The sequence below is a fragment of the Ambystoma mexicanum genome, chromosome 2p (genome assembly GCF_040938575.1).
Source record: "Ambystoma mexicanum isolate Mex_15411 chromosome 2p, UKY_AmexF1_1, whole genome shotgun sequence".
Classification (NCBI taxonomy): domain Eukaryota; kingdom Metazoa; phylum Chordata; class Amphibia; order Caudata; family Ambystomatidae; genus Ambystoma; species Ambystoma mexicanum.
Genome location: NC_090923.1, coordinates 678,684,314 through 678,706,893, shown reverse-complemented (window position 1 = coordinate 678,706,893; position 22,580 = coordinate 678,684,314).

Sequence of the window (22,580 nt, the reverse complement as noted above, 5' to 3'; positions counted from 1 at the left end):
TTATCTGTACGCCCCAGGCCCATCCATCCCACCCCCCTGTATCAAAGGCGGATCGCGCCGGTGGATGCGCCCTGGCATGGGGGCTGTGACGGGCGCAAACGGCCAAGGTGCCAAACTACATGTACACTTCAAAAGGTGTCCCACGCCAAGGGGCCATTGTTCACATGGTCTCCTCAGACCCCGTGTCTCCAGGCAGGCCTCCCCTGAGGCAGGCCGCCCCCCTGCAATCCACATAAATGTGTCTCCATTCAGCAGTCTTCCTGTGCCTTATCTGCACGCCCCAGGCCCATCCATCCCACCCCCCTGTATCAAAGGCGGTTCGCGCCGGTGGATGCGCGCTGGCATGGGGGGCTGTGACGGGCGCAAACGGCCAAGGTGCCAAACTACATGTACACTTCAAAAGGTGCCCCACGCCAAGGGGCCATCGGTCACATGGCCTCCTCAGACCCCGTGTCTCCGCAGGCCTCCCCTTCAAGCAGGCTGCCCCCCTAATACCACGACATACATACGTCATTCATTCACAAACACACCCCAGTTTCTAATACTTTAAAAACCACTCGATATGTCTCATGAGAACATCTTTGTGCTTTGCAAGTCAACTCCTGAACGTGCTACCCGGGAACCACTGAGATCTATGCTAATCTGCTCGTCGTCATGCTATCCGTGAACTTCTGTGACCGCTTCGAGCATACCTATCAGTGCGCTACCTGTGGCCATCCACCTATTCTCCCGCAACATACTGCTCTGCTTGCTGAATCCAACTGTTTGTTGGACAAGGTAAGGCCATGTATCCTGGTCATATTTCGCAGATTTTTAAATTTCTATCTATTTGCGAGTAGAGTACCCAATAGTGCTATGTTCATTGGTCTCATTGCTATTGACTTGAATTTCCATTGCTATGCTATCAATAGATCTGTTTATTTTCATCTGTGTCAATTGTCATCGAATTGCATCCTTCGGGGGTCCAGTCTATGATGTAAGCATGTTTCCTTCTCGTGCAATACAGAACATCCAAGGGATGAGTCACATGTTCAGTTTTTAGTCACATCATTTATACATTTCTGCAACTTATGCAAATACTAAGCCGCACATAATGAACTGGTATAGTTCCTGCGACCAAAACAAACCTTGCATTGATCATTGTATGATTCATTTACTTTTGTATCAAATCTTTATTCTTGAAGATTGTATAATAATGTCGATATTTACTTTTCAGATTTATCAACAATGCCTGCCTGTTCGATTAGCGGTTGCCCTTCGAAGACCCATGCGAAATCTGAAGGCACTACAATGCATGTATTCCCGAAAACTGTTGATCGAATAAGAGAATGGGTCAGACATTGCGGATATCCACTGGATGAGCTGGAAAGTATAGTCCAACAAGTCTTACAGGACAAGAGGGGTGATCGATACCGCATCTGCAGCCGGCACTTTTCCTTGGACATGTACAGAACATCTTGGGTAACAAAGAAGAATAAACGGCGAACGACACGGAAATTGCTCGAAAACGCTATTCCCACTCTATTCGTCCACATTCCGCCACCGGTGAGTCAAGTCCGGATTTAGCTTTAGGCCTTTCGGTAGTGTGTAGGTATCCGAACGGATTAATTGATATTGTAGGTGTTCTATCCCTTGTAATAATTTCGATATTGATATGATTGGATAGTTTTTTCAATAATTACATTTACCAATATATTCTTTTTCGATTTCATAACCCACAAACAAATGTATATATATGGGAACAGGGAACAGTGCTGTATTGAGCATTTTACAAGTATTCTGTCGCCTTACATGGCTATTTTTAATATTGGCATTTCATTATTAATCATTAATTTACCTTTACAACTTCTTGACTATCCCTTGAATCTGAAGCAAGAACATTCTACATCCTTGACGTGGTCGCAGTTATCAACCACTTCTAGCGCGTATCAGGTAATCTTACTAGGCTAATCCGCTACAGACGTGTTTTATGCATGTCAAGTAATATTTTCATTTTATCGTGTAATCATTTTACTGAATGTTTGGTTGGTGCTTTCCAATTGATAAACACCTTAGTTATCGTCCACTGGTGTTTGTTTTCCGTTATAATTAGTGTTATCCATACTAATGCAAGTACTGTCTTTCAGGGAGATGCTGAAGCGTCCGCCACATCTACAACATTTCTAGATGTTCTTCAACAGCAGGAGGTATGGATACTGACAGCTCCATCGAGCGTCATCATCAGGGCTGGAATTCTTGTCGTTTGATTGTTTTACACAATGTTTCATTTGTGGTTAGCCGTTGATATGTACTTGTGCTGTCGACCCCAGGTGTGTGTTATGTTTTCACTATTGTAATCCTCACTAATGCAAGTACTATGTTTCAGGCAGTTGATGGAGTGTCAACCCCTGCACTTGATGCAGAGCCTGACATTCAAGTAATTCCAGGGGAAATGGAAGCGGGACCATGCGTATACGAATCGGCGCAACAGCTTTCGGAAGTGCGCACTACATTTGCAACATCCATAGATATTCTTCAGCAGCACGAGGTATGGATAATGACAGCTCCATCATGCGTGATCATATAACGTGATTCCATTTGCTATACTTTCTTCCCTATTAACGCAAGTGCTGTGTTTCAGGGAGACGACGAAGCTTCCACTGCAATCACAACATCCAATTTAGATGATGCAGATGTAAATAAATCAGAGAAATAAGTCGATGATCATATTTAGATTTTCCTTGATTCTTTTGGACAATGCATCATTTGCGTTTATCTCTTTATATGTACCTGTGCGTTCGACCCCAAGTGTGTGTTATGTTTCCAATATTGAAAACCATACTAATCCAAGTACTGTGTTTCAGGGAGACGACGGAGCTTCCACCACAATCACAACATCTCATTTAGATGATGCAGATGTAAAGGAATCGTTGAAATAAGTCGATGAAATATGATCATATTAGGATTTTCCTTGATTCTTTTGGACAATGCATAATTTGTGGTTATCTCTTTATATGTACCTGTGCCATCGATCCCAAGTGTGTGTTGTGTTTCCAATATTGAAAAGCATACTAATGCAAGTACTGTGTTTCAGGGAGATGCGGATGCCTCCTCTCCAATACAACCATTCATGGCAGTCCATGCAGAGCCAGAGGTATGGATACTGGCCCTCATTACGACCCTGGCGGAAAGTAACTGACCTGACCGCCATAGCGCAAATAGCGTTTCCGCCATTGCACGACGGAGTAAAGTGCGGCTAATTCTGACCCATCGGGCACGAGCAATACGCCATGGCGGAAGTGCAAAGTCCGCGATGGCGGAAATGTCCCCAAAACGCCCCTCACCGCCGTCGTACGGCGCCCTAGGTGCAATTCCGCCACCCATCATAGCGGTCACCGTAATGAGCGGTAATCGCAAAATACGGTGAACGTAAATATACGGAAACGGAAGTAAAAACATGGGCCCGGAACGGGAAACAGCACGCCGTACACCTATAAAAGCAGAATCCCAACACAACCATCAAAAATCCTACCCTGAGACACATCCCAACCCGTTAGCCACCCTAGTGAAAACAATAAAAATGGGAAAAGTTGCGAAAAAAGCGTGCGACCGCAAGCGGCAGGTCCACTTCTCCCATGAGGAACTCACCGTGCTCACAGAGACCCTCCAGGAGAATGCTGCCGTCGTCTTCTCGACACAAATGACCAGGACGGCACTTGCGAACAAGAAGGCCATATGGGCCCTGGTGGCACAGCGGGTAAGTGCGGTGGGGACCGCACCCCGCAACCCACAGCAATGCAGAAAGCAATGGGATGACTTGCGGATACGCGTACGGAGCATACTATCAGCCAACCGTAACATTGCCACAGCTACCGGGGGAGGATCGGAATCACCCATCAAGTTGACCCCCTGGGAAGAAATCTGTGCCTCCACCATTGGAATGGAGAGTATAGAGGGAGTCGGAGGGATGGAGAAAGGAGTGCAGACATCCGCAGAATCATGTAGGTGGGCCAAATAAAACAATGCTAAATCCACAATGTCCAATCATGTGAAGTACCTAGTGTCCACATAGTGCAACAGAAACACATGTCCAGGAGAACGTCCACATACATTGTCCTGATAGCGCACTTTAAAAGTCACTTTAAATACATAAATAATTAAAAATCCTAAAAACACCCTCTACACGTGCAGCATGCACACCCTAACTGCAGGCTGCAAAACAACTGCATCCTCAATCCACACAAAAATGAAACCACCTCCAAGGCCCTGACCCAAATCACCCTCAGGTACCACCCCGATGCATGTGATACATTGCCATTCCAATTTCCACAGACCCATAAATAACGCTCGCCCTCCTTTACTCCAACACAGGGTCCGATTCAAACGACGAGCTTCAGGACACCCCTACCAGCACACCTGCAAAGAGGGCCAAGACCAACGGCCAAAGACCCTCCACCTCAGCTGCACGGATCAAGACACGGCAGCAGCACAAATCAAGTGGCAGCACACAGGAGGGGACTTCAACAGGCACCCCAGCAGCCAGCATGCCCACAACAGCAGCACCACAGGTCCCCCCAATGGATGCCACAGAAGGCACTGCTTCTGGTGGCAGCAGCACCATAGGTGACACTGCATTAATGGCAGCATGCTCCGACACAGAAAACGGTGCTGTCGATGTAGGATCCATCCATGACCTGTCTCAATCCCCCTGTTTGTTTCATCCCGTACACCATGAGGATACCACGCAGGGGCACCCACAAGACGACGACTGGCCATCCCCCACAAGCCCTGTGGCAAGGCAACATGAGGTGATCAGCCCCTCTGTGACACCACCGCAAATGGGCATGGCCCAGCAGAGGCAACAGTCCCTCGACCAGGTGATCGTGCAACAGCAGCAACTGGTCACGCTCCTCAAGGAGCATGCTGATGAATGTGGGGGGTACTAAGGCAGCCATAGAAACATCAACTGAGACACTTAGGTCAGAAATGGAGAGAAGTACAGAGACACTAAGGGCACAAATGGAGAGAAGCACCGAGAGCCTGAGGGTACAAATGGAGAGAAGCACCGAGAGCCTGAGGGGGGAACTGCATGCGACGTCCAAAGACGTATGTGCTGAACTTGCCGCTGTGCGCCGTGTGCTCACTGAGCTCTCACAAACCCTTAGGGACATGCATGGACGTGAGCAGGCAGAGACATCATCCGTTGCAAGTTCCGTCCAGGGCAGCCCCCAACGTAGATCTGGGAGGAACCTGCGCTCCACAGGCAGGGGTGCCCCTGATACCCGGAGAGGGGGCTTGCAATAGCGTCTGCCCACTGACAATGAGCATCTTTGGACACTGGTGTTCGGGGGGGAGGTAGGAGGGTGGAGGGGGGGTGTTGGGCTTTCTTGGGTGGCGGGTCGATGGGGTGTGTAACATAATTTCACATATGCTATAAACATTTCACAATCATCCAATGAGATGTGTGGACATTGATCTTTGTGTACGAGGCCTTTATAGGCGTACTGTCCATATTGTGCATGTTCCAGACACACACAGTGCCACAAGTCCCGTGTCCATGTATCAGCCACCAGGCGTGAGTGCTAGAAGCATGAATCTATGAGAATCTGACGAATTTCACGGCCCTCCTGTGCCTCGCGGACTCCTTGAGGTGCTGCCACATCCCCACCCTCATCATGACCATCTTCAGGTGCTTGCAGTTCTGCGTCAGGGGGCATGGGCACATTTCTACGTACGCACATGTTGTGTAGCATGACACATGCCATGACCATCTTTGCAACCTTCTCATGGCGGTACAGGAGTGCCCCGCCAGACCTGCTGAGGCAGCGGAAACGAGCCTTCAGTAGGCCGAATGCCTGTTCTATGACTACACGGGTACGTGAGTGGGCATGGTTGTAGTCCTCCTCATGCTGGTTCTGTGGGTTCCGGAGTGGTGTAAGGAGCCATCTCTTCAGTGGATACCCGGCATCACCTGTATGTGGACAATAAAGGATGTTTGTGGAATGACATAGCTACGTACGCACCCCCCCCTTCCTGCCAGGTCATTGCCGCATCACATACCCCACATTATCGTGCATGAAATGAGACTCACCGAGTAGCCAGGATCTGTTCCCTGCGTGTCGCTCCATGTAGCGTGGTATTGTAGAGTTCCTCAAGACCATAGAATCATGGGTTGATCCTGGAAATCGGGCACAACAATGTGTAATGATCCTGTTGGAGTCACACACCATTTGTACATTAAGAGAATGATATTGTTTTCGGTTGCGGTACTGGGCCTCCATGGCATGTGGGACAACCAATTCAACATGGGTGCAGTCGATGGCACCAATGCAACCCGGTATGCCGGCAAGTGCATGGAATCCCACTTTTGTGTTCGTAATTTCCTGCTCCGAGCGTGGTAGAGAGATGTAGTCGTCTGCGTGCTTCAGGAGGGCATCGAGCACTTGCAATAGTGTCCGTGACAACAGTGGCTGTGAAATGCCATGCAACTGTCCCACTGTGTGCTGATAGGTGCCTGTGGCCAGGAAGTGTAGTACAGACACCACCTTCAGTAGGGGTGGGATGGCGGTTGGGCTATCTATCATGCTGGCAAGGTCAGCGTGTGTCATGTCCACAATGGCGGTTATGGTGTCCCGGTCCAAACGGTAGAGGGTGTGGATCTGCTCATCAGTGAGGTTGAACGGATGAGCTCGGAGGCGTGGGATTGCGGGCTGCCTGCGTGGTGGTAGTGGCTGTGCTGGTGGGCCTTGCTGGCCCTGCCTTGCCCTCCTCCTCCTCCTGCGTCTCCTCTGTGCGGCCGGTTGTTGTAGTAGTTGGTGTTCGTCTTCTTCTTGAAGTTGGAGTACTTGCAGTGCTATCAGGTCCCCCAGGGCCAACATCGCTAGTCCTGCCGGTAGCATTTTGGAGTGGGTGTGGTTGTGGGAGGGGGTTGGGTGTGCAATTTATGTTTTTTCAGGCAGTATAGCCTCCACCTGTGGTGATTCATTCCACCTGTGCAAGCTGCAATCCCCTTTGGGCGAGTACGTCCCGCACACAACGCTGCAATTCGACGCATGGCATCTTGCTATTACAATCATGTATTTAATCCCAATGGCAGTGGAATATTGGTTCATATGTTCATTCTGCTATGGTCCCATTGTTTCACATGCTATCTTTACAGTCGCGAACAAACTTGTGAAGGGTCAGTGGAATGTAGTACTCGATTAACGGTGGACCCTCATGCAGCACTGTACCGAGGTTCACCGACGGGCGGGGCGTCCCATTTGTGAGTGAAGGCAGTTGCCATTTGCACACACTGCCGCACTACATGGATGAATTTGTGATTTCAAGCGGTCACAGATGCCTTTTCGACGTGATGTTGCAAATGAGGAATTCGAAGGACAGCGCTTTCGGTTTTCAGCTAGCGGCGAGGAGACGCCCACAGGTCTGACTGCAGATATAAAGTTCTATTGTTTAATGTCCTTCGGACAGGGGCCATGGCGAGAATGCAATGATTGATATGAATAGTAAGGGATGCGCAATAGCGTAGTGGACGATAAGGCAGGACGTTCCCAAATACATGTTACTTCACAACACTAGAATTCCGGGCTGGAGCACAGTGGATTTTGCAGACTGCATTACGCACAGACTCAATGGAAATTTCACATGTTATGTGAGTAAATAATCAGGCGTTTTCATACCGGGATGAGGGAATGATGTATGGATGCATGGACAGATGATTTAATTGAGAGTTTACCATGTACATGGCTTTTTGGAATCTATCCACTTCCCCTGCGCTATGTGATGCAGAGCTGACATAGTGGGACCATCGTCTATCTGCCCTTGTTGAACCCTCCCTGTCTCGACGCGCCTTCAAACACTTGTGTCTATGCACGTTACTAATCCCATCTAATGGATTCTGTTTTAACAGACGCATGCACACAAAGACTCGTTTGTAATAGTGTTTTCACCTCGATTAATATAGTTATGATTCGCAAGTGATTTTTGGGTGGGAATGATCCTTTTGAGTGGGCTAACATGCATATGGCTGTAGATTTAGTGTGATCATTGAAGTGAGTAATTCAAATTAAGTTCTGATGTCCATACCATTCTTTTTCTTTTCATTTGGGTGACAGGTATCTCCTCCCCTTTTGCCGCTGCCATCTGTATGCCACTCCTGCAGATGGCTTTTACTCCCGACACCTGCTGCTTCGTGTTAATCAGTGGAGCACCATTACGATCTTATGGGACGATCGCCAATGGGCCACATGCCCTTACGCAGTGCTAGTGGCTAGGAGCAACATATCGACCTTTCAGCTGGACTAGTGCCTACCTAATGGGACGGCCCAGCGGTTCTAGGTGCTTCCATGTTGCCTTTTTGAACGTGAATGTAGCCCCTGTGTACCATGAAGGAACAGGGCGTCACACAAGCAGAAGCTGGTCATTTATTGCGGATGCAGCCCACAATAATGAAATTAATTTTGGAGTTCATGACCTAATAGCTGTATGGGCTTGGTGATTTTGTTGTGCATTACATTTCTATTATGATATTAACCGTGTAGCGTTATTCTTTGCAAGTAATGTAGCATATTCCTATTTGTGGAGCGATGTATTGTGAGAAGATCTGCATTGGGTTCCGGCTTCTGAGTATAGTTGCGTGGTACTGTACTTGGCGCGTTTGCCTACGGAGCCCAGTGAGGTCAGGGATAGGGGCTGCCATTATGACTGTTTTAATGATGTCATGCTCAGGGGCGGGGGATTGGCTTTTGTGTAACAGATGCCGGTCAGCCAGGTGGATTGGTGGAATGATGTGATTATCAGAATATGGCTGGTCACAGGTGCCTGTGTTTGCGTGCGTTTCTTGGAGGGAGACTGAGGTCATGTCTATTGGAATAGCTTCTGTATTCGTGCCATCTGTGCCCTGCAGCTCCCATTGGCCCCTCTTGAGATGGGCCTGGCTGCTCAGTCACTTTGCCAACTTGTGTGGTACATGCTTATGCTGAGGGTTGGTTTGTTTACTGGCAAGAGTACAGGGCTGGTGCAGTCTCCCTCAGGTTACTGCTTTGAATGTTGCCTTACACTGGTGTCAAGCGATGGGGGCCTGTTGTTGTTTTGTCTCATATTTCAGTTCATATTGCTGTACTTGAACCTTCACATGCCTGTGCTGCATCAGTACGGCAATGGTGACATGGCAAGTATGGATGGCGACTCACAAGGCACTTGGAGCCCCTACATTCATTTGTTCGTTGGCATGCATGGGTGACTTGTACATTTCACTGGTTGCATTGTGTGACTTCATTGCACCTACGAGAAGTTGTGCAATGTGGCAAGGGAGTGGTGTACAGGCACTCAGTAGGGCCATTTACGGTTGGTTCGCGTTGGTACTTTCCGCCATGCTTGATGGCGTTAGGTAAATGTCCGCTAGGGTCAGAATTCGCGTACCGTTGCGCCATGGTGGTAATTACGGTTTCGCATGGCGCGCGTGCGCGTACTTGGTGCAGTTAGCGTTGGCGTTCACTACGGTGTCGCTAATGGCATCGTACTTTACGGTGACGGGTCATAATCGCACCGAGCGCTATTCGATGGCGGTATTGCATTTCCGCCATCGTTTTTCGATTTCCGCCAGGGTCGTAATGAGGGCCACTGACAGTTCCATCGAAATAGATCATCACTGGTCGAATACTTGTCCTTTGATTGTTGCACACAATGTTTAAATCGTGTTTGGCTATTGAGATGTACCTGTGTGTTCGTCCTCACGTGTGTTTTATGCTAACAATATTTTGATACATAGTAATGAAAGTACTATGTTTCAGAGAGACGATGGAGCCTCATTCCGTGCTGTCTATGCGGATACAGAAAATATAGTCGTTGCAGCACAAGAGGAAGGGAGGACATGCGGAAATGAATCAGAGCTACAGCGTGCAGGTCGAGTCAAAAAAGTTGCAAAAAAAAAACAAAAAAAGGTTAGTTACAAACAGTTCATAACTTTTAAAAAATGTTTGTGCTGGGGACTATTTTATGTTTTTTTCCAGTCAATTCTACTACAATCCATCTTGTGTTTAAACTGAACATCCCTTTTCCAATCTCTCCTCCAGTTACCCGTGGGTGTCAGAACTATACACACGCAGACAGTGAAGCGAATGAGAGATGTGGCTTGCCAGACCGTGTACACTATGGAGGAACTATTAATTGAGGCGAGGCGTGTTCAGGCTCGAGATGCTCATGTCCAATGGCCAGACCATGAATTAACTGTGTTTGGAGACGACAGCAAAGTTGCATTGGACAATAGCTACAGTGCGACCGCACCACCATAAGAAGATGTTATTGAATGTATTGAAGATAGCTCTGAAGTAGTTGCAGATCAATTTACACAATCTACACCCGCCAAAAATTTGCCACCAAAAAACCTGTCGACATTGTTGTGTTCTCCCATCAATGTTGAAGTAATAGATGTCGAAATGACAGACAACGAACCAGCCGCAGCATCCATAGACGCATCAGCACTTGATATCAGCGATATTACTTTCCAATGTGTTGAAATCTCCACAACGTCACAGGCCGAAACAACGTTGACGCAGGATGACAGTCTAATGAAAGAGAGCAAATACATTGTATTCGACAGTTGTTTGATGGAAATTATAAGTATGCTGAAATGTGTGCATTCCATTAGAGGGAAAGTATGTGGGAAGCCATTGATTAATGTGACTCGTCAAATAAAAGGCAGTAACGTCAAAATTAATGCCGCCTGTAGATTAAATCATAGGTTCTCATGGTCTGCACAACCGATGCTGGGGAAACTGCCAGCAGGCAATCTACTGTGTGCAGCTGCATCACTTTTTAGTGGCTCCAGTTTTAGAAAGTTAGAGGCTTTCTTTCAGTTTGTGGGACTCCATTTCATTTCTAAAGCGCTGTACTACATATACCAACGTGAGTATCAGTTTCCGGCCATTAGTGATGCTTGGAAAATTGAACAATTGTCTCTAGCAAGTACATTCCAAGGCAAGCTATTCAGGCTAGCCGGCGATGGACAGTGCGACAGCCCTGGATTTTCTGCCAAGTACTGCACCTACCACTTTCAAGACATGGATAGTAAGAAAATTGTGAGTTCGGTGGTCGTGCATGTAACACAATGTACATCGTCAGTGGCCATGGAGAAACTAGGATTTATAAAATCAGTGGAATATCTACAATCAAGGGGAATGCACATTGATCTCATAGCCACGGATAGACACATTTCAATTGCCAAGACAATGAGAGAGCAGTTCCCACATATTAAACATCAATTTGACGTATGGCATCTTGCTAAATCAATCAATAAGAAAATCTCGGCTGCAGGGAAAAAAAAGGTTTTGAAAGTATTTTGCAGTGGTCACATTCTATCACCAACCATCTTTGGTGGAGCTCAAAAACTTGTGAGGGGTCAGTGGAAATACTACTTGAAAAATGACGGTCACTGATGCACCACTGTACCAGAATTCACCGCTGGACAGCAAATGAACATTTCCACCAATGTGAACATGGCCCTTTGTCCCCAGAGGAGGCACGGAAGAAGAAGTGGTTGATTCCATCTTCACCGACACACAAAGCCATTGAGAAGATTCTTTTTGACAAAACTCTATCAAGAGATTTGAGAGGACTGACAGAATTCTGTCACACAGGAGATTTGGAGGTGTTCCACAATATGTGCCTAAAGTACAGGCCAAAGCGCTTGCATTTTAGCTTTCGGGGCATGAAACATCGCACTCTACTAGCGGTCTTGGCCCATAACAGCAATGTCGGACGTGAACAATCTAGGACCAGGGGTAAAGTAAGGATGCCTCACTACACTAAGGTGTTTTCAAAACGAAGTAAGCAATGGGTGATCAAACCAGTCTATGATGAAATGCAGTTCGACTTTGTGAAAAGCCTTATTGTTGCTGTGTTAGAGAAGCACAGATATGGAATTTTGGACGTTTCTGTGCAGAGCAGTGATCCATTGCCACCGAACATTGCGACTGTGCCATGCCCACCCGAAGCACAGCTGATTGTGAAGTACAAATCCTGGTTTAAATAATTGCAATAAGATTGTCTTTTTGTATATAAATGTTATTGTATAGTGTACCTGTAAACCTAACCCCTACCTTCACCATCATGGGTGGTGAACAAGCTGGGTGTCATCTTTGAATTCTCTCTATTCACCTCACATATGTGTATGTATATATTTTTCTCATGTCTCATCTCATGTAAATGTAAATGCTGCGCACTGTTAATGGAGAGGAGGCTTGCGTATTGCAAATAATAAAACAAACAAACAAACAATAAATCTCACTTTTAACTCAACACCTGTGGTACTTTATACTTTCCCTGACCTTCCGAAAAAAATTAAATGTCTCAATTTGGGTTGCAAAGCTCGCAGACAACGGGGCCAAAATTGGGGCACTTAGAACGCGCCAGCCAAGCGGGCCGTGGCATTTGGGAGAGAAGCCAGTTCGCATTTGCACATTGAGGCGCACTACATAGACGGATTCTAAACTTCAAGTTCTCACAGATGCCTATACTACGTGATGTTGCAAATGAAGAATGCGAAGGACAGAGCCCAGATGAGGCCCACAAGTCGCAATGGAAGTATAAGGGTCTATTGTTTTTTGACCTTGAGACAGGGACCATGCCGAAATAACTACATTTGAAGGGAGTGCGCAATAAAGTAAGAGACGATGAGGCAGAAAATTCAGAAACTAGACCGAGTTTCATTTTAGTTCAGTATACGAAAAATCGTTGTCAAGAGCACGGTCCGTTTTACAGACTGCATTACGAAGAGACACAATGGAAATTTCAAATATAATGTAAGTAAATCTTTACACGCTTTTATAGCGGAATGAAGATTTAATGAATGGATGCATGAATAAATGAATGAATGAAGAGCTAGGAAAAGCAAGTAAAACGTGTTCGTAGTGGGCACATGGGCATGCAGGTCCACTGGTCTCACCGATCTCGGTCCTTGGCCCAGCCACTTTTCCCTGCACTGCCTACCTGCACTACGGGACTGTCTCTGTATCCTTCAGCCCCTTCTCCCGGCATTTACCTTGCACTTGCCACCAGCTGGCCCTATTATTTAATTTGTATTCAACTAACCATGTACAGCCCTTCCCCATGCGCGATCAGAAAGACACCTGGCCTAGTAGGATCGTTGTCTGTCTGCCCTTGTTCCCCACCTGCCTCGTCACGCCTAGAAACACTTGAGTATAGGCAGGTTACAAATGCCATATCATATATCATATCATTCCTCAGGCATGTAGACTAACTGTCGTTTATCATTGTGTGTTTGCCTCGATTTATCTCGTTACTTTTCGCATTGATTTTAGAGACAAACATACTCCATTGAACTATCCTTGCAAGCAAATAGTTTCTGATCGGCCGTTATAAATAAAATGAGTAATATTAATGAAGTTCGGCTAGCGAGACTAATTATAATTTTTTTGTTTTCATAACAGGTATTTGATCCCATTCTGCCACTGCCATCTGTTTGAGACACCGGCGGATGGATTCTTCAGCAGACACCTGCAGCTTCGTTTCAACAACTGGAGCACGATCACCATATTATGGGACGATCGCCAAGGGCCCACATGCCCTTACGCTGTACTAGTGGCTAGAAGCAACATATCAACCTTTAGGCTGGACTAGTGCCTAGTTGATGGAACAGCCTTGCGGTTCACCGTGCTTCCAAAGTGATTCTTTTTACGAAAATGAACACCCTGTGTACCATAAAGGAACAGCGCGTGACTCAAGATGAAACGGAACAGTTATTGCGGATACAGATAAAAGAAAATAAATGGCTTTCGGAGTTCATATGGCAATTGCTGAATATTCTCTAAACATTGAATGTCAAATAAATGTACTTTACCAAATGTGCCGTGTTGCTGTTTCATTTTAAAGTACAGTTTCATATTCCGAATTGTGGCGCGCTGTGTTGTGAGTTGATCTGTGGTGGTTTCTGGGTTCTGTGTGGAGTCGCACAGAAGACGACTGGGCGCGTTTGCCTACACAGCACAGTAACGTCACGGAGAGAGGCGGGGAATATGAATGTTTTGATAATGTCAGGCTCAGGGGCGGGGGAATTGATTTAGTGCCGCAAAAGCAGGTCAGCCAGGGCGATGGGGGAAAAGATAGGATTATCAGAAAATGGCGGCTCCCTGGTGCTTGTTTTCGCGTGCGTTTAATGGACAAAAACTCGGGTAAGGTCCATAGGAAGGTTTTCTAAAATCGAGCCACTTAGGCTTAAAAAAAACATGGCCGACCCGTAGGGACAATAAAAATTTTTACCAGACCATGCCTTTAAATCACTTCAGCAATAAACATTCTTTCTCGAGGTCGGACATGACACACCTCCTTACCTACAATAATGAAAGAAAGTAAACAGTGTATCTACCATAAAAACAGTACACAAATGTGTGTCTGGTAACGCCCCATGTTATCTTTCTGCATGTAACAAGAGGGCACCTTTAAGAAGAGGTTTTTAGATTACTTGGTGCTGGGTTTTCATACATTGACGGCGCCACATAGATTCATTACTGTAATAATACGCTGATTCAAGATAAGGTTTGTGAGAAAGTATAACTCCCTTAGGAGTGCCCTTTTATTTACACGTGTTTCGGCTCTCCTGAGCCTTCCTCAAAATAGGGCAATAAATAAATACACTGAAAAATAAACAAGCATATGCATAACATAACCAACAAAAATTGTACACAGTGCATTAGACAAATTGTGCGGACAGAGATTAAGGAGGGGAGAAGGGTAGTTTTTTTTAGGGAGATGGAAAAAATGAAAGACTGGTAAATGTACGTGTCACAATTTTAAATACAAACAACAAATAATAACATGAATTTCTTTAAGGATGATACCTTGTCGTTTTTTGCTTGCAATTTGGCGTTAAGCAAGGTGCGATAGTCAGAAAACAAATGGCAACATATTGTGAGTCAGATGTAACCATCTTATTTATAGAACAACATGCGTGGCATGAATCATTCTAATTTTGCTCTGCACGTGCACACCATTACATAAATGTGGACACATTACATATTAGACCGCTAAATATTGTTTCTTGCCTCGTATATATATGGCTTGATGAGATAAGGGCCATTAATTAAGTAAGTAAAACTCTGCGGTGCTTGTTCTTACCATCCGTGATCTTGCTCATTGCACGTATTGTAGTTCCTTCATGTTCCCCTGGGTTAATCCCACCTGTGAATCACAATTATATATTTCTATGATAAGTACCCCAACAATCTATAAATAGTACTATTGTGAAAATTAAACACTACTCTTTGGTGAGTCTTGGTTACCAAAAACTAAATGGGTTGATGACATTAACTAAATTGTGTCAGTATTTACATGTTCTTACCCCGCTGCATCACAATAGGCGGGTTGCAATAACCAATTTAATACATAACTGTGAATGTTTATTTAGTGTCCATAGATATGCTGGCGCTCATGCGTCCGCTATGATTTAAATCGCTTGTATTTAAACAGCATAATTAATTCAGATTTTCCACACATTCGTTACAGAAAGTCATAATTCTATTAAAGACACGGAGGCGAAGGATCATGCTTACTCTTCAACTTTACTGATCAGCAGCAAAGAAAATATTTCCAAAGAACATGAATACAAATTTGTAAAAACTACAATAACCATGTTTTTTGAACATTTGTAGTTCATTTCTATTGGTCTCTAACTGACCACGTGACAAACTTTAAACCAATAAGACAGTCCTCAATGAACTAAATCTCTTGTCCTCTTTCCCTTCTTCCTCTTTCTTTGATTCTGCGAGGATGAGTTCTGTACATCTTTGATATTCTCTTCTCTCAATTTCCTATTTGTTTGCCATCTGACATCGTCCCTAGAGAAAACATAATTTATAACAGTGACTATAAATCGAGTACAGGGTGGGTCAATCGTATAATACCACATCTAGTAATAACTTGTATAAACATCGAACATTAGCAACATCATCATATTCATTATACTTCTTAAACGATTTTGCATAATAGTTACAGAAAACATGTTATGTAAACATTACATTCTTACGATTGATCGGGTGGGATAATCCTTCGCCTCCGTGTCTTTAATAGAATTATGACTTTCTGTAACGAATGTGTGGAAAATCTGAATTCTATGTCAAGACCGGAGGCTCTGATTATGCTTGTTCAAAGCTTACTTACCACTAACGATGTTGCACTTTCTAAAGGTTTAAAATAGAAAGTCTTAAAAATCGATTCATTCGACCAATCCGCCGATTTCATGATGTCTTCTACTCTAGCTCCTATGTTATATGCCTTAGTAGCTATCGCTCCTCTGACTGAATGAGCGCCATATTTCTCAATATTTATGCCTGCTTCTGCCATCACCCACCTAAGCCATCTGGCTATGGTCGCCGGTCTAACCGCTTTAAAAGGTTTACAAATCGCTATTAATAGTTGAGTTACCCCCTGGGGTCTTATTTCCCTCGTCATATCTTCGTATGCCTTTATGCATCTAACTGGACATAATTTTGGTTGATTTGGAAAAGCTTCATATGAAACAGATTTCAAACCTGTCTTAGTCCTCTTCGAAATGAGGAAAGTCACTCCATTGGGGGACATACTCTGCCTATTAATCTCCAGTGCTCTGATATCAGACGATCTTTTACATGCTAACAGACATAAAATCATAGCTAATTTACCTGAAATTGCTTTACGTGTCAAATCTTGATTATCTGGCCATGTCAAAAATAGTCTCAGGACCTTATCAACATCCCATAATTCACTATATTTCTCGTTAGGAGGTTTAATCATGTTTACTCCTCTTAATAGTCTACAAACTAATGGGTGTTCCCCAATCGCTAGACCATCAACTCTAGGATGTCCAGCCGATATCGCAGACCTGGCCGTGTTAATGGTTCTATAAGCTTTACCTTGTGCTGCCATCTGAGCTAAAAAATTTGCTACATGTACTACATCCGTTCCATCGGGATGTATGTTCCTCTCCAAACACCAGCTACACCATCTAGCCCATGCTGATCTATAAGCCTTGTGTGTTCCGGGGGCCCAGGATTCGTTGATAATGTTCTCAGCCTCATTCGATAGTCCTGGCCTAATCCAAGATCCCCTGAAATCGCCCACGCTACCAGGTTGATTCCTCCTGACCTCACCAAAGGGTGACTGAGACCTCTGGGATCTCGTATTATTAGTTCTCCCTTGGGTAAAGTCAGTGGATTTTGATAAGACATCTCCAGAAGACTGGGAAACCATACTTGACCTCTCCAATCTGGCGTTACTAGGATTAGTGATGCCCTCTGACGTCTCACCTGAGCAAGGGTCCTCATTATCATGGAGAACGGGGGAAATGCATAATTCCTCTGATGGCCCCAGACTTGCAGGAAAGCATCTATTGCCTCTGCCTCCGGGTCTGGTCTCCAGCTGAAAAATCGGGGTAATTGTCTGTTCAACCTCGATGCAAAAAGATCGATCTGGCATGGACCCCACCGGGACATTAGTTCCTGGAACACCCTCTCGTCCAGTTTCCAATCGCTGGAGTCTCTGAGGTATCTGGAATTCCAGTCGGCCACTACATTCTGTTGTCCCGGCAGATATTCTGCTCTTACTGAAACTCTTCTTTCCAGACAAAGTTCCCAAAATTCTTTCGCTAGTTCCGCAAGAATTCTGGATTTTGTCCCTCCCAGCCTGTTGATGTATCTGACTGCTGAGATATTGTCCATCTTTAGAAGGATACAACATTGTACTCTCTCTTGTGTCCAGCATTTGACTGCAAACGATCCTGCCAGTAATTCTAGACAGTTTATATGGAGCTTCGTCTCCTGATCCGACCATCTGCCCCCTGTCGATAGATTCCCGCAACGGGTTCCCCAGCCCCATCTGCTGGCGTCTGATTCTATGATCAGGTCCGGGGATGAGCCAAATATGGCTCTCCCGTTCCATGCATCCATATGAATGAGCCACCATTCCAACTCTTCCCTCACTTCTGTTGAGATGTTCACTTTTAATTCGTATGAAGCGCCCTTTCTGAGGTGATATATCTTCAATCTCTGGAGTGCCCTGTAATGTAATGGCCCCGGGAAGATTGCTTGAATCGAAGCCGCAAGGCGTCCCACCAATCTCGCTATGTCCCTCAGTGATATTTCGCCCTTTGCTAGTGTGTGTCTCAATTGTTTCTTGATCTCGTTCACTTTGTGAATGGGTAGGCTGAGAGTTCCCTGATCCGAGTCCACTATGAACCCTAGGAATTCTATCTTCTGTGTTGGGATTAAGCTGGATTTCTCCCAATTTATAATGAAGCCCAGGGACTCTAATAATTCTATTGTTAATTGCACTTGTCCTACCAGTGTTTCTTTCTCTTGGCTCATCAGACATATATCGTCTAGATAAATTATAAGTCGTATCCCTAGAGCTCTGAGGTGCGATACTACTGGTTTCATCATCTTGGTGAAACACCATGGGGCTGATGCCAGTCCGAAAGGGAGACATCGAAACTCCCATGTCGTTCCTCCCCAGATGAATCTCAGAAATCTGCAGTGTTCCTCTGCTATGGGAATAGTCAGGTATGCATCCTTCAAGTCTATCCTGGCTAGCCAGTCTCCCTGAATTAGAATATCCCTTAGTAGGTGTATCCCTTCCATTTTGAAGTGTCTGTATACCACGTAACTGTTTAGACCTCTCAGGTTTATTATAGGTCTTGTCTTGTGTTTCCCTTTTACTAGAAACATATTGCTTATGTAACCTATTGACTGATCTAAGACTGGGCGTATGGCTTTTTTGTTTACCAAACCTCTCAACTCTCTTTCTAACAATATTTTGTCCTCTCTGTTCAAAACTATTCCCTTTGGTGGTTTCTCCTGCTGGGGTGTGTCTAGAAAATCTATATAAAAACCCTGCGCAGTTTGAATCACCCAGGTATCTCCTGATATGTTCAACCAATTCTGTAAAAATTGGGCGGTTCTCCCACCCACTTCTATGGTATTCACGCCTGGCATTGGTGGTCTCACCTGGATTGTTCTGCTGACGTTCACCTCGCCAGTTTCTGCCTCTTCCTCTACCTCTCGAAGGGAAGAACGGTGTTTGTTTGCGTTCCTCATAATCTCTCCATTGAGATCTGTCGTGATAGGATCGATTGTATTGGAACCGGCCAGCCGAACGACCCCTCCCTCTGCTGGCCCGTCCAAAAATCTGTCTCCCAAATACTCTTTTAAGGGAAGCTTGAGCTTTGTCTAAAGCTGCGTATGAATTTACGAATTTTGTGAGCTCCTTGATGAAGGAATCTCCAAACAATTTCCCTTTTGCCGAAGTGGCAGATTCTGAGGAGGCCAATTCACTCAATTTTGGATCGATCTTCACTAGTAACGATCTCCTCCTTTCTGTCGTAATAGCATGATTAGCGTTTCCTAACATGCATATCGCCCTCTGTGTCCATCCGATAAGGATTGCCGGGTCAATTGGCTCTCCTTTCGTTTTCGCTTCTTCTCCCATCTGGAGAATTTTTGTGAGGGGCCCCGTCATATCTAACATCTTGTCCTGACACGAACGCCAAGATCTGTCTAGGCCCTTCCTCACATCTTTGGTAAACTTACTCATAAAGGTTATCATTTTTTCATTTATAACCGGCGTGTCCGCCGCTCCCTCAGGGAGAAGAGGTCTGGGGCATTCCGCCCTCATCTTGCTTCTCGCCTCTTTGGCTAATGGCGCTCTCAGGCGCTTCTTCAGATATGCTGAAATCCTCTTGGGAGGTTCCCATTCTGAGGATCTGGGATGTATCAGGGTTTCTGGATCGAAATCCCCTTCCTCTGCTATCTCCTCCTCCTCTTTCTTCTTTTTCTTTAACGCTTCCTGATCATCGTCTGAGGAGGATATAGATAACACTTCCTCTTCATCGGGGTATTCCTCCTCCCAATCATTCTCGCCCTCTTCTGAGGAATCTGAGGATGATACTCGTCCCCTGCGAGTCACCGTCTTACCCTTTCTCTTTCTTTTGCCACCTTTCTTTTTGGGTGGTGTGCTCGGGGGGGTATGGGCTTCATCTGCCCTGCGAGCTGATTTACTGCCCCCTTTTGTCTTCATTCGAGCCTTAATGCTCTTATCCGCCTCCAGGCCCTGGGATAGTCTGAGCCAATCCTCCATCAGCGCTATCTGCTGCGGATTATGTCCCAGAGAAGCCCCCAGGGCTTTCTGGAAGACAACATTCATTTCTGAATGATTCCTCTTTTGGCTGACCCCAGCCTTTCCCTCATCACTAGAGGAACTCATGATTCCCAGGCCCTGGGGCAAAAAATATGATATGATATCTAAATATAATATATATATATATATAATCAATATATATAAGTATATATACCCTTGGGTATATCTTATCCAAATATATATGAGTAAGATCTCAAATTTACAGGTTTTACCTGGGACTGTGCCCGATTTTGGTGCGGTGAAGGCGTATTGCCTGCAGGGGCGCTGTAGAGCTGTTAACAGGACGCTACGCTCGAGCGATGCGTGTTGTTGCTGCTCTTACAGATAGTGTATATATATCCGAGAGTCTCCGCGATCACACAATGGTCGGTTTGAATTGACTCCACTCACACGAATTATAACGAAGGAAAGAGCGCCGGAACTACGCGGTCCCGTCGCGCTCTCTCTTCCGTTATAATAGTGCCCTCTATGACGGATCGCCGGCGTTGCGGCCGCCAGAGCACCAGCCCCGTCGCGGTCGCTGCTCCCTAGAGCCGCCTTTCCGTCGCGGAAATGTTCCGCCTGTTAAAGTAAACACCACGCGTTACCCAGATTACACAAACATACATATAATAGCTTTCGAAATGAATATAGAAGAAAGTACTTAACTCGCTGCCGAGCAGCAAAGAAAGAGGAAGAAGGGAAAGAGGACAAGAGATTTAGTTCATTGAGGACTGTCTTATTGGTTTAAAGTTTGTCACGTGGTCAGTTAGAGACCAATAGAAATGAACTACAAATGTTCAAAAAACATGGTTATTGTAGTTTTTACAAATTTGTATTCATGTTCTTTGGAAATATTTTCTTTGCTGCTGATCAGTAAAGTTGAAGAGTAAGCATAATCAGAGCCTCCGGTCTTGACATAGAATTGGAAAACATTGCATCGGTTTAAACAACATTGCAGGCAAAGTTGTGCTCCCGCAATGCAATAATTGCTGGCCTGGACCACTCAAATGGTCGTAGGCGTATAATACTTTCCGGCAGACCCTCAGTAAAACTAATGAATTGTGAGATGCCCCCTACCCAGGCTTACCTGCGATGTGCATCGTCTTGATCCCTCGCGTCGGCTGTAAATGTTAGTGGTCCCGCAGGCTGGTCATGCGCGTGTGTATAAGCTGGTTGCTAGGGTAACCCAACCAGTCCCTCTTCTGTGTTACCTACCGTGTTGGGCCCAGCGGCCATATTTTGGGATCCCAAAACACAGAAACAATGATAGATATGGTAAACCATCCAACAGGAGAAATTGTAATGTAAGGCTACTGTAGGTTAAATAAAAAGAACATGTTATGTGGTCTGGTGGGCTTGTTGTACTAAAGAAAATAAATAAAAATGGAAATAAAAATAAATGAGAAAGCGTGCCTGATTATGTATCGGCCTGCTCCCTTACTTACATTCCGGTTTGAGCAAAACATTATTCTACAAATAATAGCGGTGACCTAATTAGGCTGGTGAATATTGAAAAAACGTGTTGAGGGACATGTAAGGGGAAATGTAGAATTATACAATCAAATGGATAGGAAAGACCTGGATGAATTCCTGCTGCCAATATGTTTGAGAGCAACATTGTTGATCCTATTGCTGGGCAGATGCTTGATCAAGGGGGTACTGTTGCCTGAATTGTAAATAGTGGTCTGCCCTGAATGTGATAGTTGATCACTAGTGTGGCTGATATTAAATGAAAGTTAGAGTTTCGACTGGTTGGACCCTTCTTACCACCATTGGATGGATCACATTAACCAAAACAAGGTGGAAAAATGTAGTTTCTCATGTATGGATGATCCCATATTGGGATGTGCTGCTAGGTAGATTGATGGTGTTATTGAAACCTATTATTATTGAATTGCAAACCTGAGTATCCCTTAGTTGCACTCCTCCTATTACAGACATAGGGCCTCATTATGAGAATGGAGGTAATGAAAAAAGGAAGGCGGAATGGTAATACTGGCATCGTTAACGGGTCCGAGGCATTACAACCCGACAACCCGCCAATACCGCCACCGCCCGTACCGTGCCCCCTCATACCAGCATGCGCGCGTAAACGCGCCCCTTCGTGGAGTAAATACCAGGATGCCAGTAATAGGAGGACATCACAACCCACGCGGGCATGCAAATACCAGCATCCCGAAGGCAGTAATTAGGGCCTGCATGATGGCAGCCATACAGGCATCGCAGACCACCCGTAAACAGCAATCAGCAATCAAGCCAACTGCCACAGGTGCACACAATCACCACAGGTGGAGTCAATGGAGCCTGGGCCAGCATAAAAGGAGTACACCCACACACCACACCCCTTCCTACACCCAAATGATACCATTAGCTGTTGCAATCATGGCGCTGGAGGACATGCCTATACTGCTACAACTACAGCAACAACTACAACAACA